The sequence below is a fragment of the Panthera onca genome, chromosome C1 (genome assembly GCF_046562875.1).
Source record: "Panthera onca isolate mPanOnc1 chromosome C1, mPanOnc1 haplotype 2, whole genome shotgun sequence".
Classification (NCBI taxonomy): domain Eukaryota; kingdom Metazoa; phylum Chordata; class Mammalia; order Carnivora; family Felidae; genus Panthera; species Panthera onca.
This window is the reverse complement of record NC_138346.1, coordinates 44,228,947-44,248,170: the sequence shown is the minus strand read 5'-3', so window position 1 is coordinate 44,248,170 and position 19,224 is coordinate 44,228,947. Positions and strand designations below refer to the sequence as shown.

At 39.1% G+C, this 19,224-nt stretch overlaps 1 long non-coding RNA gene across 1 annotated transcript in view; it reads right to left on the bottom strand.

Moving 5' to 3' along the window:
• Window positions 1-2,548: 2,548 nt before the first annotated feature.
• Window positions 2,549-19,224, bottom strand: part of LOC144617141 (uncharacterized) — a 72,120-nt gene continuing 55,444 nt past the window's right edge. Inside the window, exon 3 of the long non-coding RNA XR_013557219.2 lies at window positions 2,549-3,791. This is a non-coding gene — a long non-coding RNA (uncharacterized LOC144617141). The remainder of the gene's footprint in view (window positions 3,792-19,224) is intronic.

Here is a 19,224-nt window from a genome sequence, read left to right as displayed (position 1 = left end):
CTGCTCCCACCCTTGCTGCCATCTCCTCCCACCCCCAGACTATCATCCACCCAGTAGCCAACATAATCTCAGCAAAGCATAAGTCATATGATTTGTATCATTTGAGGGAGCAGTAACTACTATAACAAAGAAACCCCCATATTTGAGTAATGTGATTCTACTTCTCATTTGCCTAATAGTCCCATATAGGGTTTTTTTTGTCAGGGCCACACTAGGATAGGGCAAAGCCTATTTATCTTCAATATATGAAGTTAACATCCATCTGGCTGGTAGAAGAGGAAGAAAAAGTGAAGCAGGTACATCTATTTCTCTGATACTTGTGCCCAAGAGTGACACATAAATCACTCCTGCCCACTTTCCAATTGCAATAATTCATCCATGGTCTCTCTTGATGAAAGGAAGATGCCCTGGCTGGGGAGCTGCTTCTGAAACAACTCCACCATCCTACAACTCTTTAGTGGGCAGCTGCCATCTGTTAAAATATAAGGCGGAGCTTATTCATCTGTTTACAACTGTCCTAGAGATTCCTGTCTAACTAAACGAATATCCAAAGCTTCCAGATCCTCAGGAGCTGACCCCTTCTACCTCTCTGGTCTCATTGTCCTCCAGCTTTACTAGCCTTTATTCTGATCCTTGCTTATTGCCCTTCTCAGCGTTTACTGTTCTCTCTGCCTAGAAGATTCCTTCATTAGATCTTTATATAACTGATTCCTTTTCATCATTTACATAGATAAGGGGTGGGACCTGGGAATCTGCACTTTAAATGACACTCCATGAGACCCTGATGCAGGTGGTCAATGACCCATATCCTGAGAACATTGGGACAGTGGTTGAGAGTATGAATAAAGACACCTAATTCAAACACCACTAAGACCCTTATTAAGTCTATAACTTTGGGCAACCTACTTAGGTCAAATTAAGTACATAGCATGGAGTCTGGCACATAGTAAGTAGCAGAAGGAGTCACTATATATGTATCATGTAGTTTTAGAAAAAATAGGGATAGAATTAGACAAAAGGAGATTTGAGCAAGTGAATCTTCTTTTTCTCTTTTTTTAGAGAGAGAGAGAGATTGGGAATATGTGCAAGGGAGGGGCCAAGGGTGAGGGAGAAAGAGAGTCTTAAGCAGGCCCCATGGTGTGGAGCCAGATATCACAACCACAAGATCATGACCTAAGCCAAAATCTAGAGTTGTATGCTTAACCAACTGAACCACCCAGGTGTCCCATAAGCAACTGAATCTTAAATAAGGAAGTGATGTGACTCCTGGAAAACAGTTTGGATATGCTTTGAGGGATTATTGAAGGCCACTACAGAGTCTTAGGGAGTGGAGTGATGTTAGATGAGTGGTTTGAGATGTCCACTGTTACTCTGAGAAGTGGTTATAGAAGATTAGATCTGGAGGGGAGAGCCTACCCAAGAGCTTATACCAGTACTCAGGATAAAAGAAGATCCCATTGTACGGACTTAACAAATAAATGGAATGGAAAGAGGCAAAAAAAGAAAGAAGCAGCCAAAGAGGTTGGCATGAAAACTGAGGAGAAATGATTGAAGAGAAATATGTGTGATCTCAGTACGGGCAGAGCCTAATTGAATAGGAGGGCAGTGATTCCTAGCCTAGATTACACCCAGGAGAAAAAAGACTAAGGAACTCCAATAGATACAGAAAATGGTAAAATAGAATCCTCAAAGCAAATGATCCCACAGAAGCCAGAGTTCAGTGGCCAAGCTTTTAAAGAAGTCATGTTAGTCACGACTGAAGGGAGAACTGGTGCACTGGTGAGGCAACAAGTCAGAAATTGAAATGACAATATTGGAAATTGTCCTTTGACTTTTCCATAAAGTTGCTGTTAATATCCGAGTTGAGGGGCAGCTCCTAGGGATGAGAGGGATACAGAAGGAAGGGAAACAAAGTTGATTAAAGAGAGTCAAAGCCATAGATGTAGTTGAGAGTTGGACACATAATTTTTTATTCTCAATTTTTTTAAAGTAAACTCTATAACCAACATGGGGCTTGAACTCACAACCCTGAGATTAAGAGTAACATGTTCCATTGACTGAGCCAGCCAAGACTGAGGTGGATACACCTTGTATAAAGCGTGTGTTCAAGGAACACTTACGTGGAGGAGAGAAATGGAGCAGCAGCCAAAAGGTGGCTAAGAATAGTAAACTTTGATTCCTTGATGCCTGTTTGCTAGTAGATAGGAGCCATTCTTTTATTCACAGATAAAACCTACATACGTGCTCACTCTCTCTCTCATGCATAAACTTTCCATTGTAAACATACAAAATCCCTGTGACTCTCCATACCAAAGCCATCCACTCTCCTGCATTATAAACAGACTGCTGACCTAGTTTTGAGTATAATGAAAATTCCACATAGTTAGGGTGGATCCAGGTTTTGTGAGGGTTAAAGCTTATATTACTTGGTTGATTCTTCTTAAGAAAAAAGAATATAAAATACAAAATACAAATACAAAGTTGGGTACAAAAAATGAATATTTATTAAGGATAAGAAAAGGATTCATGGCAAATTACCTTGGAACTTTGGAACTTTGGAAGGCCAGATCTCTTCCTTGTGACACTTCTCTGGGCAATTTACAGAAATGTTTACATAGAAGTGCAATCTGACTTCCCTCCCCCACTTAGAACATTCTACCAACCCCAGAAACTCCCAACATTCACAGAGGTCCAAGAAAGGGACCCCAAAGCTTAAGCTTCAATTACTTCAGAGTGAAACTGCCTTTCTGTCTAGATGTTTCTCCTTTGCTCTAAAGTGGGGAAACTCTAGCACCTGACTAAAAGGAAGGACTTCTACATGTCTTTTTTTAAATAAAATTACCATGTGTCCTTTCCTTGAAGGTGGAGGGGACTAAACACTGACCATCAGGAAAAACCTTGCAGAAAACTGTAATTCTGACAGGCAAGACCTCAGGGTGGCTAGCAGAGGGTGGAGGCCTTAATTAAGTTCTTCCAAGATACGTTGCCGCATTCCTAACAGTACAGAAACTGCTTAAGCACCAGCTGTACCTTAGGGAGGAATTTGCTTTCTGTGGTTTCTTCCATTAGCCTCTCCAGACTCCTTCTCTCCTCAGTTCTGTCCTGCTCTGTGCCCCAGGAGGCTGACCCATACAGATGTCAGCTGGCTCCCTTCATGCCCAGCTCATGGTCAGGTTTGGCAGTGAGAGGCACCAGCAGAAGAAAAGTGAGGCTGGGTTATTTCTTTCCCTGGCTCTCTTGCTGTGTGTTGGCTGCAAACTCTCCTTTCAGGCCGTCCTCTCCATACAACCACCCTCTCCAGGGTGTGGAAATAGCTCCATATTCTCCATCTTCAGGACTGCAGTAGTAATGCCTCTCCCTATCACAAGTCCTGGGGACGGTGCCATCCCTTGTTGGTTTCTGTAAATAGTGTCCACACCTTTGTGAACAGTTTCTTTATTGAATTCTCCTCAAATTACTCTGTTTGAATGCTCATCTGTTTTCTGCTTGGACTCTGACTGATACCATGTTATAATTAACAAGGAGGGGAAAGGCCTTCAAAAACTTTTGCTCAGGGGCCCAGAATTAATAATAAAGAGAAGTAAAAAAAAGCAGTAGCTGACACTCAATGTACCAGCAACAGATTGTGCCAAAAGGATGGTCATAGCAAGTACCTCTGGCTTCCTCTCCTCCTGGCAGGTGGGGGTGTTGGGAAAGCAGCAACTCTTGTAAAAGAGCAAAGTGCAGCATCAGGGCTATGAGGCCTTGGGTTCACTGTCTGCAAATCACATGATCCTCCAGACAAAAAGGACCTTATAAGGTAAAATAAACCATTTGATTAGTTAGTCAGGTTATTGCATATTTTCTGCTTGAATACTCGCAAAGATGGAAAGTGTTACTGTACAAATACAGCCCATTCTGTTATAGGGGCATGTCTAATTGTTAGAGCATTATATTAAGCAAAATCTGCCTTCCTCTAACTTTCCTTAGGTCTATTTCTTTCTTTTGAACGATATAAAGTCAAATGTGATCTTTCTTCCTTATGGCAGACCTACAGATATCTGAGGAGAGCTGCCATTTCTCACCACCCTGGTGTCTTGAATGACCTCTGGTTCATCAATGTGCCAGTAAAAGTACGGTGCACCCAAATGGTCATAATACTCTACGTAGAATCTTGCTTGAAATAGCCATATAACACTCAACTAGGCTTTTTCCATCATTCTTTCCCCACCCCTTAAAAAATATTTCTCTTACTTCTGGGACACATTTAAAATTAATCCTCTCTTTTAGCACCCATAGCTGCTACTTCCTTTAACTGTACTAAAATTATCTTCTCCTCTCACATCATTTCCTATTTCAAATGCCTCTTTTATAGCTACCCATGGTTTTTTCCATCATATTCAAGTTTCTTGATTTTACTGTTACTGCCTGACCCCAATCATTATTTTTACTGCCTGCTGATTTTCCTTTTCTCCTTTTTCCTCCACATCTTTGTTCCCTGTCACCCCTACTGAATATACTACTGATTTCACACTGAACTTTGTTTGAAATGTTCAGCCCATTTTCATCATCCTTTTCTATTTTAGAAGTCCCTTTTATGTAACTACCTCATAAAACTTAGAGAAAAATACACACATAGACACTAAATCCAAATGATCTTTTCTCCTTCAGAGTTCATGAGCATCCTCATGATCCTTGATCCTCATCAAGATCCTCTTGATCTTATTCTCTGAATTAAATACCAGTGTCAAGAATAAACTGTTAGAATCAAAATCATATCTTACAATGTTTCATAATAATGTTAGGCCCTTTACAATTATGTAAAACCTATAGAACTTGAAGTAACAGGGGAATAACACTCAAAATAATATTGATAATCATTTCATTGAAAGATGCATGATATCAATAATTCAAGTTATGTATAAATTTCTCATTAAAATACTTGTCACGCAGGACTCACGTATACTTAGTTTTACTTCTCATTGTGAGGGAGGCCTACTGTTAAGGTCCCTGATGAAAATCTACAATTGCCCTTATTATTTTTTTTAATGCTATTTCTTTATTTTGAGAGAGAGAGAGAGAGAGAGAGAGAGAGAGAGAGAGAGAGGGTGAGAGGGAGACAGAGAGCACGGCATGCACATGCATGTGTGCATGCACAAGTGAGCAGGGGAGGGGCAAGGGCAGGGAGAGAATCCAAAGCGGCTTCATGCTGTCAGGACAGAGCTAGGAGCTGGATCTCACACACTGAAATTGTTACCTGAGCCGAAATCAAGAGTTGGACGTTTAACCCACCAAGCCACCCAGGTGCCTCTCCTGGCCCTTATTTTAAAGGAAGGGATTGAGTTAAAAACCCAATACTGGGCATATTCTGTCTATACCATGCCTACTTCTGGACCCAAGCCAATTTAAAAAAAGAATCTGAAAACAGACACAAAAGACTGATATACAGTATTGCCATGTTTGTCTACCAGAATTCCTTTGGTTTATATGTATACAAGATTTTTACTGATGGAGCTCAAAGTCCTCCAGAGATATTACCTCTAGAATCCTCATAACATTCTCTTTAAGCAAGCAGAAACCAGAGATGATTGCATTCTTTTTTTTCTTTTTTGTATCCATTGTTTTTTTTGTTTTGTTTTGTTTTGTTTTGTTTTGAAGAACAGTCTTTAAGTAGAGGCAGCAGGGCCTTATCCCTGGGGTCATTCCTCTTGACAGGTTAATGGCTAGCCTTAGGTCAAGGTCACACACTAAGGTACTGGTGTTCCAAGAAAAGAATTCCAGTTTAATGATCCACCCAGGAGATCTGGCTGACTTCCATATGTACAAAGTCAGTCCTAAGACACTGCAGAGTAAGATATTCACTAGGGCTCTGTCTACAAAACTCACTAAGTTTTCTATTTAAATGTTTCTGGAAGAAGAATCAAACTTACAAGTAATATATAAGTACTAATCACATAGTCATGACTGCCACAGGCCCCATCCTTCCATGATGTCAAGCTCTCATGGATTAGTTATCTTCTGTGTTCTAGACTTCTGTATATGTACCCCCATCTTACCATCCCATTAACCTTGGATTTAGCTTTTCCCTGAACTATCAATGTTTGCCCAGAATGAGTCTGAATTTGCTACTCTCTTATCAGGACTTGCTCATGGAAAGCTAACCTTCTCCATGAATACTGTAGCCACCATTCCCATTTGGCTCAAGTTCATGTTAATTTCTTACTAACCCCTCTCTCTCCTGACTTACTTCCTCTTCCTCCTTGCTCCCCAAATGCCCTGCCACAAATGTCATAAAAGGGTATTATACTCCTTGTGGGTAGGCCAGACAGAGCCACCCCCACAGTATGTATATTGGGCTATTCATGCACTGCAAGTGGTTCTTCCCTAACCAGAAGTATATAAAAGAACCATGGCTGGGCCAGAACTTCTGTCTCGGAATGAGGTTCACAATTCAGCATTCTCATTGTTGACATGTTGCCCTAAATTACTCAGCTGCCTGGATTTGGGACACTTTATCGCCCCTGAATGCAAGTATTTCCTACTTAAGAACTGCTTCTTCACTGGGAAAAAAAGATTTGCAAAATATGTATCTGATAAAGGACTTCTATCCAGGATATTTAAAGAACTCACAGGTTAATAAAGGCAAACAACCCAATTAAGAAATGGACAAAAAAAATAAGCAGATTTCACAAAAGAAGATATTCGAGTAAGTTCATAAAAAAGATGCTCAACTTCATTAATCATTAGGGAAATGTAAATTAAAACCATAATTAGGCACCACTACACATGCATCAGAATGCCTAAGTTGAAAAGACAAATAATACCAAGTCCTGTCAATAATTAGAGTCTTTGGAACTCTCATACATTGCTGTGGAAATGCAAAATGCTACTTTGGAAAGCAGTTTGACAATTTCATACAAGATTAAACATGCACTTAACACATGACCTAGAAATCTTACTCTTAGGTATCTACTCAAGATAAAAGAAAAAATATGCTCCATACAAAGATCTGTACTTTAATGTTCATAGTAGCTTTGTTTACAATAGCCCCAGACTAGAAACAATCCAAATATTCATTAACTGGTGAATGGATAGATAAGTTGTGGCATATACATACAATGATATACTACATAGCCATAAAGAGAAGTGAACTGTTGATATAAGCAACAAAATCAATTAATCTCAAAAGTGTAATTATGCCCATTGAAAAGAGACGGACAGAAAAGATCACATACGGTTTATATGAAATTCTAGAAAAGGCAAAACTATAGTGATGGAAAGTTGATCAGCGGTTTCTAGGGGCAGATGAGGAGAATGGATTGGCTGTAAAGGGAAATGAGGACATTTTTTTTTAGGTTACATAAGTGTTCTATATTGTGATTGTGGTGGTAGTTTTTAATAGGGTTTTTGTTTTTTGTTTTTTTTTAGAAAACTAAATTGCATGCTCAAAATTGGCAAATTTTGTTAAAGGTAAATTATATTTCAATAAAGATGATTTTTTGTTGTTTATTTTTGAGAGAGACAGTGGGAGCAAGGGGGGGGGGGGACAGAGGAATTCAAGCAGGCTCCACGCTGAGAGCTCAGACCAGATGCAGGGAGAGGCTCAAATTCACTAACCGAACTGCGAGATCATGAGCTGAGCCAAAGTCAGACACTTAACCAATTGAGCCAGCCAGGTACCCCTAAAATTTAGGGTTTTTTAAAATTATTCAGGTATAGTGAGGTCAATAGATCAAGAAAATGGCTGACACTAAAAAGATTGTTCCTCACAGTTCCCAAGAGGGAGGGACATCCAGGGCACAGAGGGCACATGGAGAAGTGTCAGGGTTGGTTAGGAGGCAGAGAGCCAGGGGGAAATGTGGGCAAGGGCTTTTATTGTGGCTCCCAGGGCAGGCAAGGCAAGGCAGGACAAACAGGTTTAGGATTGGCTAGTTTGAGTAATTTCAGCAGGCTCTGAGGTGTAGAGCTCTCTCTCTCTCTCTCTCTCTCTCTCTCTCTCTCTTTCTCTCTCTCTCTCATTGCCTGATACCTGGCCCTGGGGTGATTACAACAGAGAAATAGTGGCCCTGAGAGTGAAAGCCCCATGGAGGAGGTAGTCGGGGTGTGGGCTCTGGATTAATTGATTAGTTAGCAAATGAAAGGCAAGTCACTTTACTATCTCTAGGAATTGGCTAGTGCTGGGAGGGGCAGGCTCTCCAGATCAGCAAGGCAAGACCCCACATATCAAAACATCAGGAATACATAAAATAAAAAAGGCATGAATAGAAAGATATGTGATAAAATAAATATACCAAAATGTTAATCATAGTATTGAGGTGTTAGGTATATGGGTGTTCCCTGTTTAATTCTTTCAACTTTTCAGTATGCCTGAACAATAAAAGTTGAGGAAAAAATGCTTCTTTAGATATCTGAGCTCTTACCTAGTCATGGCTTCTAAAAGCCAGTTTCTCCACCTTTGTCTTACCTGCCCAGATTCCTGACTTCCTGCTTGCTTTGAACATTACTGTTGCCTGACTCTTTTAGTTATAAAATTTAGCTGATTCTGATCAGCCAACTTTTTTGATTCTAGGAGTTACACCTGAACTAGCCATGACTTCTTAGTGCACAAAGTCACTAAATAGGCAGGGCCATCCCAGGGCATAATGTGAATTAGGTAAGTTCTATTTTCAAGTGCCTTATATACTTTCTCCCTCAGACTCTAGCCCAACACGCACACACACACACACACACACACACACACACACACTCTCTCTCTCTCTCTCTCTCACACACACACACACACACACACACACACACCTCTGTTATAGATTGAATTGTGTGTCCTCCCCCAGAGTCTTATGATGGAGTATTAACCCCAATACCTCAAAATGTGACGTAATTTATGAAGACAGGAGTTTTATAGAACTAATCAAGTAAAATGAAGCCATTAGGTTGGGCCCTAATCCAATAAGACTGGTGTCCTTATAAAAATTGGAAATTTGGACACAGAGATACAAAGGGAAGATAATATGAAGAGACACAGGGAGAAGATAGCCACCTGTAATCCAAGGAACACCTGAGAATACCAGAAGCTAGAAGACAGGCCTAAAATAGATGCTCCCCCAGCACCTTCTGAAGACCAAATGGTCTTGTCAATGCCTTGATTTTAAATTCTGCCCTCTGCACTGTGACACTAATATCTTTTTGCTCTAAGCCATCCAGTTTGTGGATATTTTCTTATGGCAGGCCTAGAAAACTACTACAACTGCTATAGGCTCTCTTCCTCTTTTCCTAGTCACCCAGTGCCCTTGTATCTTCTAAGGTACCCCACCCAGACTTGCAGTAAAGGACAGTGTCTCAAGTACCCATTCATGAAAACTCTAATTTCCAAAATGCCAGCACCTTGGCAAGTTACCAGGGAAGAACTAAGGTCTAATAAGCTAAAGTCAATGTGGGACCCAAGGAATTTAACAAAAATCCCCTACTCCTGGACAAGCAGAGCAAGACTAACTCCATTTTGTGCTACACCCACCATCTCATGTATAACCTCCACATGACCTACTTATTGCTTAAGACACTCCCCCACCCTAGTCAAGCCGTTGAGCACACCCTTACTGGAAACCGGCTCATATAGGAATGCGGAACCCCTAACCACCAAAGAATGTAAACCCTGCCTTTTGCCCGCCAAACTTGCGCGCCAATTCTTAAACCCCGCCTTTTGCCCGCCAAACTTGTGTGCCAATTCTGACCAGAGTGATAGGCTAGTTCAAACAGTTACTGTAGGGTAAATTGTAATTCAATTGGCCACCTGCGTGTGGACTGACATGACTATGCAACTTTCTGTGTGTGTTACAATCTCATTGGCCACTGGCCCCTATAAAACTGCTACGCCTCTTAAACTAGGGGTCCAAGTCCCTGCTCCACTGTGTCGGGTATACTTGGGCCCAAGCTCGAGCTTGCAAATAAACCCTCATGCGTTTGCATCAGTATCGGCTCCTTGGTGGTCTCTCGGATTCGAAATCGGGGGTATTACATCAAGCCAAAGAGTACTGGCACCATTACAATGTGCCATAACTTTTATGGGGACTGGTCCAGATGCTTGTTAATTCATAGGAATAAGTCTATAAAGATGCAATCTCAGACAGTGTAAGAGGTGGGCAAGGAAAATAAGGGCTGTAGGAAACATCTCATAGTTTCTCAAATCACACCAGTTAAATGGCCATGCATTTTTATTCGTAAGTATTCATGCTGGCAAAGCGACAACTTCTCACCCAGAAAAAGGTGCAGGTTAATGCACAGGTCAACAATTAAATGCCTGATTGCCTCCAGGGTGCTGCTCAGTGTATAAAGGTATTCTAATCTGTGGTAAACCATCCAAAAAATCCATATTGTCATTAGCCAACCTCTTATTCCCTTTGCTGCCATGCTAACATGAAACGCTGAGACCAGAATGGCATGTGTAAAAATGCTTTGCTGGTTCTATTTTGCCAAGGGAAGGGGAAAGTTAAAAGACTTTATCTCGTCTCAGCTTGCAGAGAGTTGTAAAATGTCTGTACAGAGGATTGGGGACACATTTGTCACATATAGCCAAAAGAAAGCATTTGGCAGAAACAAGCAGCAAAAGTGAGAAAATATAGAAATGACTGTTTTCTGTAGATTAAAAAAAATTAGTGAAGACTGACATTGAATTTCAGAGAAAGTACTCACCACTTCCAATAAATTTTTTTTTTTAAAAAGCAATGTCTTAAAGAAAAAAGATGAGGTTCTAATTCACTACAGTGCTTTCAATCTAGAGATTTTGTCCTTTTGGCTATGTGGGGGGAAGAATAAGAGGCAATTCTTGGTCTTTTGGGTGGCCATATTAGATTTGGATGTTGGATTTTTTGGATTCCGAGGACAGATCTGTGAACACGACATGTTATGGTCTCCTAAGAAGAGCAAAAGGGAGACATTTTGAAAGAACATGGCTATATTTAATTAAAGATAATATAAGTATACTTCTGTTTCCATCAGTGATGTCATTACTTTTTCAACACCTCATCCTTTGAACATTACTCAACACTTTAATGTTTTCAAAATAATAGTAGTTTTGTCATTTCAACAATCTTATTGTTTAATTTTACACCTACATGTATTTGATCCTATTCTCCTAATTGAGGATGTAGTGTCAATTCACAGTGGAAAGATAATTTGTTGATCATTTGCATGCATTCTTTGGTCACTCATTAGATGTGACCATATTCCATCCTGAATGAAGTACAGAACTTGAGAGCTTGTAATCCAGTGAGGTCACCAGAGTGATCAGAGGTCAGTTGTCACTTATATCTTCTTTCCCTGGAGATCAGAATGACTGGCTTCTCCCTTCCTTCCATCCTTTCTCCCTCTCTCATTCCAGTTTGTGCCTGGCATGAGGATATGTGATCATTTAAGACACAAAGTCCCTGCTCTATAACCACTTACTTTTAGAACTTCCAATCCACTCCCAAGATTCAGTTAAAAGAATTCAGTCTTTCTCCCAAACTCCATGTGTCCCAATCCTACCCTAACTTCAGTGTCCTTTCAAGTCCTTTTGAACTAAAAGCTAAAAGCTTTTCTTTCCCACCTAATTCTCCTTGGAACAACCATGGTCACTAGTTATTTTACTTTGTACCATCATCTACTCTTGCGTCTTGTTTTGCAGTTTTTAATCTTGTCTCCCATACTTGACAGTGAACTCCTGGGGGACAAGATTCATCTTCATATCCTCCCAATGGCTATTATATTGTTTTCTGCATAGTAGGTGCTTAAAGAATACCTGCTGAATGATTGGGTACATCCAAAAATTAAATATTAAAAAGCAACATATACTTTTTTTTGATAGACTACATCTTTAGTCTGACAATTTGCTCATTCCTAGAAGTCCTTGAATGAAAAGCACCAGGTGAAAAAGGTCTCTTACAATTAGTGTGTAGTAATTTCAATGCCAACAAAATTCTAGCACATTGGCTTCACTTTCTGGAATTGGGTCAATTAAGGCTCTTGAGCTCCTGAGCAGGGATGGAGGGGTGTAGAATTCAAACTTGGCGTGTTCAGGTTAGTGAAAATGTATTCATCTAAAAATCAATACTTAACTAAAGGTAGTTTCCTGATGCATAATGATGAGGATAATGTTTGATTATTAGCAGTTCTTCAAAGTCACTCACTCCTAACAGAATTTTAGTTATCCCATTATTTTTCAGAGAACAATGTTTCGGTTAATAGATCAAACTTAGCATTTTGCTTCACCAGTTAAACCTTAAGCTCTTTTCCTTAAAGACAAATTTGCACAATATTATCCTGCTGCTAAAGACCACTAATCCAGGAATGGGAAGCACATTGTATTTTGTTGCATAGTTAACTCTGGTGAATAAGGCTGAGTATTTACACCTCAGAGACTCTAGAGCCTTGTTGCCTGGATTCGTATCCTGCTCTCTAGTCTCCCAGTTTTAAAATCTTTGTAATTTAGTTAGCCTTTTTGTCTCAATCTCTTCATGTTTAAAATAAATATAACTGTTGACCTGTGCCGAATATTAAATGAGTTTATGTAGCTAAAGCTTTTGGAACAGTGCTCAGAGCATAGTAAACACCATGTGAGTTATTGTTTAGGGTCTAATGGTAGACAGGAATATGAATCCCTTCTCCTTGAATTGGAGGGATAATTCAGATGAAGCTGAATCTCAGTTTAAGGTAGGTAAGTGGTTCTTGGTAAAGGTTTTATCCTTTTTCTGACATCTGGACAAAGCTACCCCTAAGGCCTGAAAGCTATTTCAGCCAATGGAAGTCTTATCACTGGTATGTCTCCCTACTTCTTTTTAACGCTCTCTATGACATCTCTGTTCAAAGTGCTGTGCTCCCCCAGGGAGCATAAAGTTCTGTACAGAGGAAGCAGAACTGCAGTGTCACATAACAGACTATAAACCTATGTTACATATCACCTCCCTGATCTCCTGTGGCTCCCATTCACAGGTGAAAAATAAAATTGTAGCTATTTCTTGAGTAGCAATATTCACAGGGCTTAAGCAGAATTAGCAGGATCTTTTAATACCCCAACCATCCACTCCATATTTTTCATATATAAAAAGAAGCAAATTAATGCCAATATTACCTAATTTAAAAATATTAAATAAAGAGTTTTAGAGATAGAAGTAACCGATGGCAACTGAGGTACCTCATAGCTCACAGGCACAGGAGAGAAAAAGGCCCCTGATTTCTTGTGGGTGATTAGTTTCCAGAGCTTGCCAGTGTTTCTCAATTGTTTGGCTTCCTTCTATAAAATGTTGATTTCCAGGGCTCACCCATGCAAATAGGATTTCTGGTGGTAGGACCCAGCATCTCCACTTTTTTTCTTTCATAAAGACTTAAGTTTATTTATTTACTTTGAGGTGGGGGGTAAAGACAGAGAGAAAATCCCAAGCAGGCTCCACAAGTTCAGCGCAAAGCCCAGGGTGGGGCTTGAATTCACGGACTGTGAGATCATGACCTGAGCTGAAATCAAGAGTTGGATGCTTAACCAACTGAGCCACGCAGGTGCCCTCCCAGTGTCTCCATTTATAACATGTTCTCCTTAGGGGATTCTAGTGCCCCCAGCTCTACTGCTGCTGCCTCATTTCTCAGAGTGATGAATTAAACACCAAAAATTTGGGAAGAGGGGAGGTCTTAGAGGTTATCTGGGGTGCCCCCCTTCATACACAGGACTAGAAGGTAGTTAAAGCACTGGCCCAGAGTCAGATTGAATACTGTTAGCGCTTCTGAAGGGTTCCAAGAAGTAAAGAATTGTGCACTCACAAAACCTGCCTGAAGTGCAAATTATGTGTTTTGCCAACACACATAGCATTTCCCCAAATATCAAGACAGTGTTGTTTTAAAAGACTACCACTGGCCAATGCATATATCTACATAATTCAAACCTCCCATAAGTAGTATGTCTTGGGAGTTTTCTAATGAGCTTTCTTTTCTTTTTAAAAAAATCAACATAACCTTATACTCTTTTTTGGTTTCTGTAGGTCAGGATTGCAGGGAGGGGCTCAGGTAGATAATTCAGGATCAGGGTCTTTTTAAAAATATCTTTATTGAAATATAATTCACATATAAAATTCAGCCATTTAAAGTAGAATTCAATGGGGGCACCTGGGTGTCTCAGTTAGTTAAGTGTCAGACTCATGATCTCATGGTTTGTGAGATCAAGCCCTGCATTGGGCTCTGTGCCAACAGCATGTGGAGGCTGCTTGGGTTCTCTCTCTGCCTCTCTCTGCCCCTCTCCAACTCATGCATGCACTCTTTCAAAATAAATAAAAAACATTTAAAAAATCCTTAAAAACTAAGTATAATTCAATGGTTTTTAATGTATCCACAAAATTGTTCAATAATCACCACAATGTAAGTTTACAACATTTTCAACATCTCAAAAGGGAACTCTTAAGTCCCACCCCATTCCTCTGCAACCTCTCCCATGCCCCCAACCCTACCACCAACTACTATCTACTTTCTGTTTCTATAGATTTGCCAATTCTGGGCCTGTCATATAAATAGAATCATAATATACATGGCCTTTTGTAACTGGCTTCTTTCACTTAGCATGACATTTTCAAGGTTTATCCATGTTGTAACATACATCAATACTTCATTTCTGTGGCTGAATAACATCTCATTGTATGGATATACCACATTTTGTTTACTCCTCCATCATTTGACAGGCACTTGGGTTGTTTCCATCTTTTGGCTATTTTGAATAATGCTGCTATGAACACTCAAGTACAAGTATTTATTTAAACACCTGTTTTCAGTTCTCTTGGGTATATACCTAACAGAGGAATTGCCAAATCAGATGGTAACTGTATGTTTAACATTTTGAGGGACTGCCAAATTATTTCTCTAAAGGACTGCACTTTGCATTCCCATCGCCAATGTATGGGTTCCAATAGTTCCACGTTGTCACCAACATTTATTATTGTTGATGTTTTTATTATACCCAGATGGAATGTTTTGCTAGGGTTGCTATAACAGACTACCACAAACTGAGTGGCTAAAACAACAGAAAGTGTCTTATAGTTCTGGAGGCTAAAATTTTTAGATCAAGGTGTCCGCAGAACAGTGCTCCCTTCAAAGATGCTAGGGAATTATCTGTTCTAGACCTTTCTTCTAGTTTTTGGTAGTTCCTTGGTTAGTGATAGTATATATCTAATCTTCACACAGTGTTTTATCTGTGTGCATGTCTGTGTCTAAATTCCCTCCCCTACCCCACTTTAAGTAGGCTTCACGCCCAGCATGGAACCCAACTCAGGGCTTGAACTCATGACCTTAAGATCAAGACCTGAGCCAAGACCAAGAGTCAGCTGTTTAACTGAGCTACCTAGGTACCCCATAAATTTCCCCTTTTTATAAGGACATTGGCCATATTGGATTTGGGGGCCACCCTGTTCCAGTATGATCTCATCCAAACTAACTACATCTGGGTTGCCTGAGTGGTTCAGTCAATTGAATGTCTGACTCTTGATTTCAGCTCAGGTCATGATCCCAGGGTCATGGGATCAAGCCCTACATTGGGCTCCATGCTGAGTGTGGAGCTGGCTTAAGATTCTCTCTCTCTCTCTCTCTCTCTGCCCCTCTCTCCTCCTTGTGTGCACTCTCTCTCTCTAAAAATAATAATAGAAAAATAAACTACATCTACATTGACCCTACTTCCAAATAAGGTCATATTCCAGGGTTAGGACTTCTACATAGAATTTTAGGGGGATGCAGTTAAACCTATAGCACCATATTCATAAAGATAATTAAAGGATTTTAGTTGTGGTTTTGATTTGCATTTTCCAATGGCTAATGATGTTGAACATCTTTCTATGTGCTTATTTGCCACTTGTGTATCTTCCTTGGAGAAATGTCTGCTGAAATCTTTTGTTCATTTAAAAAATTGGATTATTTATCTTCTTATTGTTGCATTTTAGGAGTTCTTCATAGATTCTGGATACAAGATCTTTATCAGGTATATGATTTGCAAAGCTTTTTCTCCCATTCTGTAGGTCTTTTTACTTTCTCTCTTTCTTTCTTTTTCCTAACCTTTATTCATTTTCGAGAGAGAGAGAGAGCAAGTATGAATCAAGGAGAAGCAGAGAGAGGGAGACACAGAATCCGAAGCAGGGTCTAGGCTCTGAGCTGTCAGCACAGAGCCTGACCTGGGTCTCGAACTCACAGACTGCAAGATCATGACCTGAGCTGAAGTCGAACACTCAACCGACTGAGCCACCCAGGTGCCCCTCTTTTTATTTTCCTAATAGTATCCTTCCATGTACAAAAGATCTTAATTTTGATGAAATCCAGTTTTTTTGTTTCTTGTGCTTTTGGAGTCATTTATAAGAAATCATTATCAAATCCAAGGGTCCTAAGATTTCTGCTGTGTTTTCTTCTAAGAGTTTTATAGTTTAAGAATTTAATTTTAATTTTAATTTTGAGTTAATTTTTATATATGGTATGAAGTAAGAGTCCATTTCTTTCTTTTATTTGTGGATATCTAGTTGTGCCAGCACAGTTGATGAAAAGGCTATTCTTTTCCCATTGAATTATTTTGAAATTCTCATCAAAAATGAATTAACCATAATATAAAGATTAATTTCTGGACTCTCATTTCTGTTCCAATAATCTGTATTTTTAACTTTATGCCACATTGTCTTGATTACTATAGCTTTTCTTGAATTTCCATATGAACTTTAGGATGACCCTGTCAATTTCTGCACAAATTCTACTTGGGCTTTTGACAGAGATTGCATTGAATCTGTGGATAATTTGAAGAGTACTGCCACTTTAACAGTAAGTTTTATGACCCAGGAAAATAAAATGTGTATATTTATTTTAGGTTTTTCTTAATTTCTTTCAACAAAATTTTACAATTTTCAGTATATAAGCCTTGCATTTAATTTTGTTGAATTTATACCTATTTTATTGTTATTGATGCTATTATAAATGGAATTGTTTTCTTTATTTCATTTTTAGATTATTTATTGTTACTATATAGAAATCAAATTTTTTTTAAATTTTTTTTTTAATGTTTGTTTATCTTTGAGAGCGAGAGAGACAGAACATGAGCAGGGGCAGAGAGAGAGAGAGAGTGGGAGACACAGAATCTGAAGCAGGCTCCAGGCTCCGAGCCGTCGGCACAGAGCCAGATGCGGGGCTCGAACCCACGAGCTGTGAGATCATGACCTGAGCTGAAGTCAGTTGCTTACCTGACTGAGCCATCCAGGTGCCCCTCAAATTTATTTTTTAATATTAATCTTGTATCCTGCAACTCTACTAAACTTGTTTAATTCTAATGTCTTTTAATGGGTTACTTATGTGGATATAATAAAAATATATGTATTTGGTCTTTGCCCCTGGTTCTTGGCACAGAACTCAAAAACTCTTGGAATTTCCTGAGTGATAGGAGTGTCTTTTGTTATTCATAATCATATCTGAGTTTATGATAACAAGGTGACTCACGGTGGGCCCTCAGATAGTTTCAAGGAAGAAGCTCGCCACACACATAATTAGAAGGTTGGAACTTTCAGCCCCACCCCCCAATCTCTGGAGATAGGAGAGGCACTGGCAATTGAGTTCAATCATGTGGCCAATGATTTAATCAGTCATGCCTACATAATGAAACCTCAATAAAAATTCTTGAATAATGATATCTAGAGAAGGCTCTGAATTCATAAAAACATTGATGTGCTGGGCAGGTGGTGCTCCTGGAGAGAGAATGGAAGCTCTCTGTCCCCATTTCCATACTTTGTCCAATGCATCTTTTCCATTTGTCTGTTCCTGAGTTATATACTTTATAATAAAAGTGTAATTATTAGTGCTTTCCTGAGTTCTGTGAGTTGTTCTGGCAAATTATCAAACCTGAGTGGGGATCATGGTAACCCTCAAATTTCAGTCTGCCTGAGGCCCCCACTTGGGTTTGGTATCTAAAGTGGCGGCAGTCTTGTGGCAGCGAGCTGTTAACTTGTGGGGTTTGCATTACCCCTGGGTAGTTAGTGTCAGTATTGTATTAAATTGTTGGACACTAAGTTCATGTCAGGGAATTATTGTTGGAGGAATGTAACAATGCAACCTATTAAATTTACTAATTCTTATAGTCTTTTAATGGATTCCATAGGATTGTCTACACTTAAGATCATGTGATCTGCAAATAGAGATAGTTTTACTTCTTTCTTTCCAACCTGGATGTGTTTTATTTCTTTTTCTTGCTTAATTGCTTTGTGTAGAATCTCTAGAGAGGTTAAAAGATGCTAGTTTTATAAAATGCTTTTTCTGCATCTATTGAGATTATTGATTTTTGCCCTTCATTCTATTGTTATCTTGTATTACACTAATTTATATCCAGATGTTAAACCAACCATTCCTAAAATAAATCTCATTTGGCCAGGGGGTGTAATTATTTTTATATGTCACTGGATTTGGTTTGCTGGTGTTTTGTTGAGGACTTTAGTGTTTATATTCATAAGGCATATTGATAAGCAGTTTTCTTTTTAGGTAGTATTTTCATCTATGTTTGGTATTAGGCTAAAACTGGCTTCAGTAGAATTATTTGGGCCATATTCCCTCATCTTCCTTTTCTGGAAGTGTATATAAGGGACTGGCATTAATTCTTCTATAAATGTTTGGTGGAACTCACCAGCAAAGCTGTCTGGTTCTGAACTTTTCCTTGTGGAAAGTTTTTGATAACTAATGTAGTCTCTTGTTATAGATCTACTCAGATTCTCAATTTCTATTTGAGATAGTTTCAGTACTTTGTGTCTTTGTAGGAATTTGTCCATTTCATCTAAGTGATGATGTTGGCATATGCTTGTTCATAGTTTCATTTTTGTTGTTGTCAAAGTATTTTCTAACTACACTTGTGATTTCTTTCTTGACCCATTTATTATCTAGGACTTTGTTGTTTAGTTTCCACATATTTATGAATCTCCCGTATTTCTTTGTTATTGATTCTTAATTTCATTCCATTTTGGTTGGAGAACATACTTCGTATTATTTCAATCCTTTTAAATTTATTGAGCCTAAAATAAGGTATACCATATAGTTTATCCTAGAAAATGTTCCATGTGCACTTAAGGAAAAAAAATTCTGTTGTTGGGTAGAATGTTCTATAGACTCATTCATATTCATGATCTATATGAATATATTTTATGTTAGATATGTTTAAATTCATATCTACCATTTTGTTTTTTTCCCCTAAATTTCATGTCACATTTCTCTTCCTCCTTACAGATTTCTTTTGTA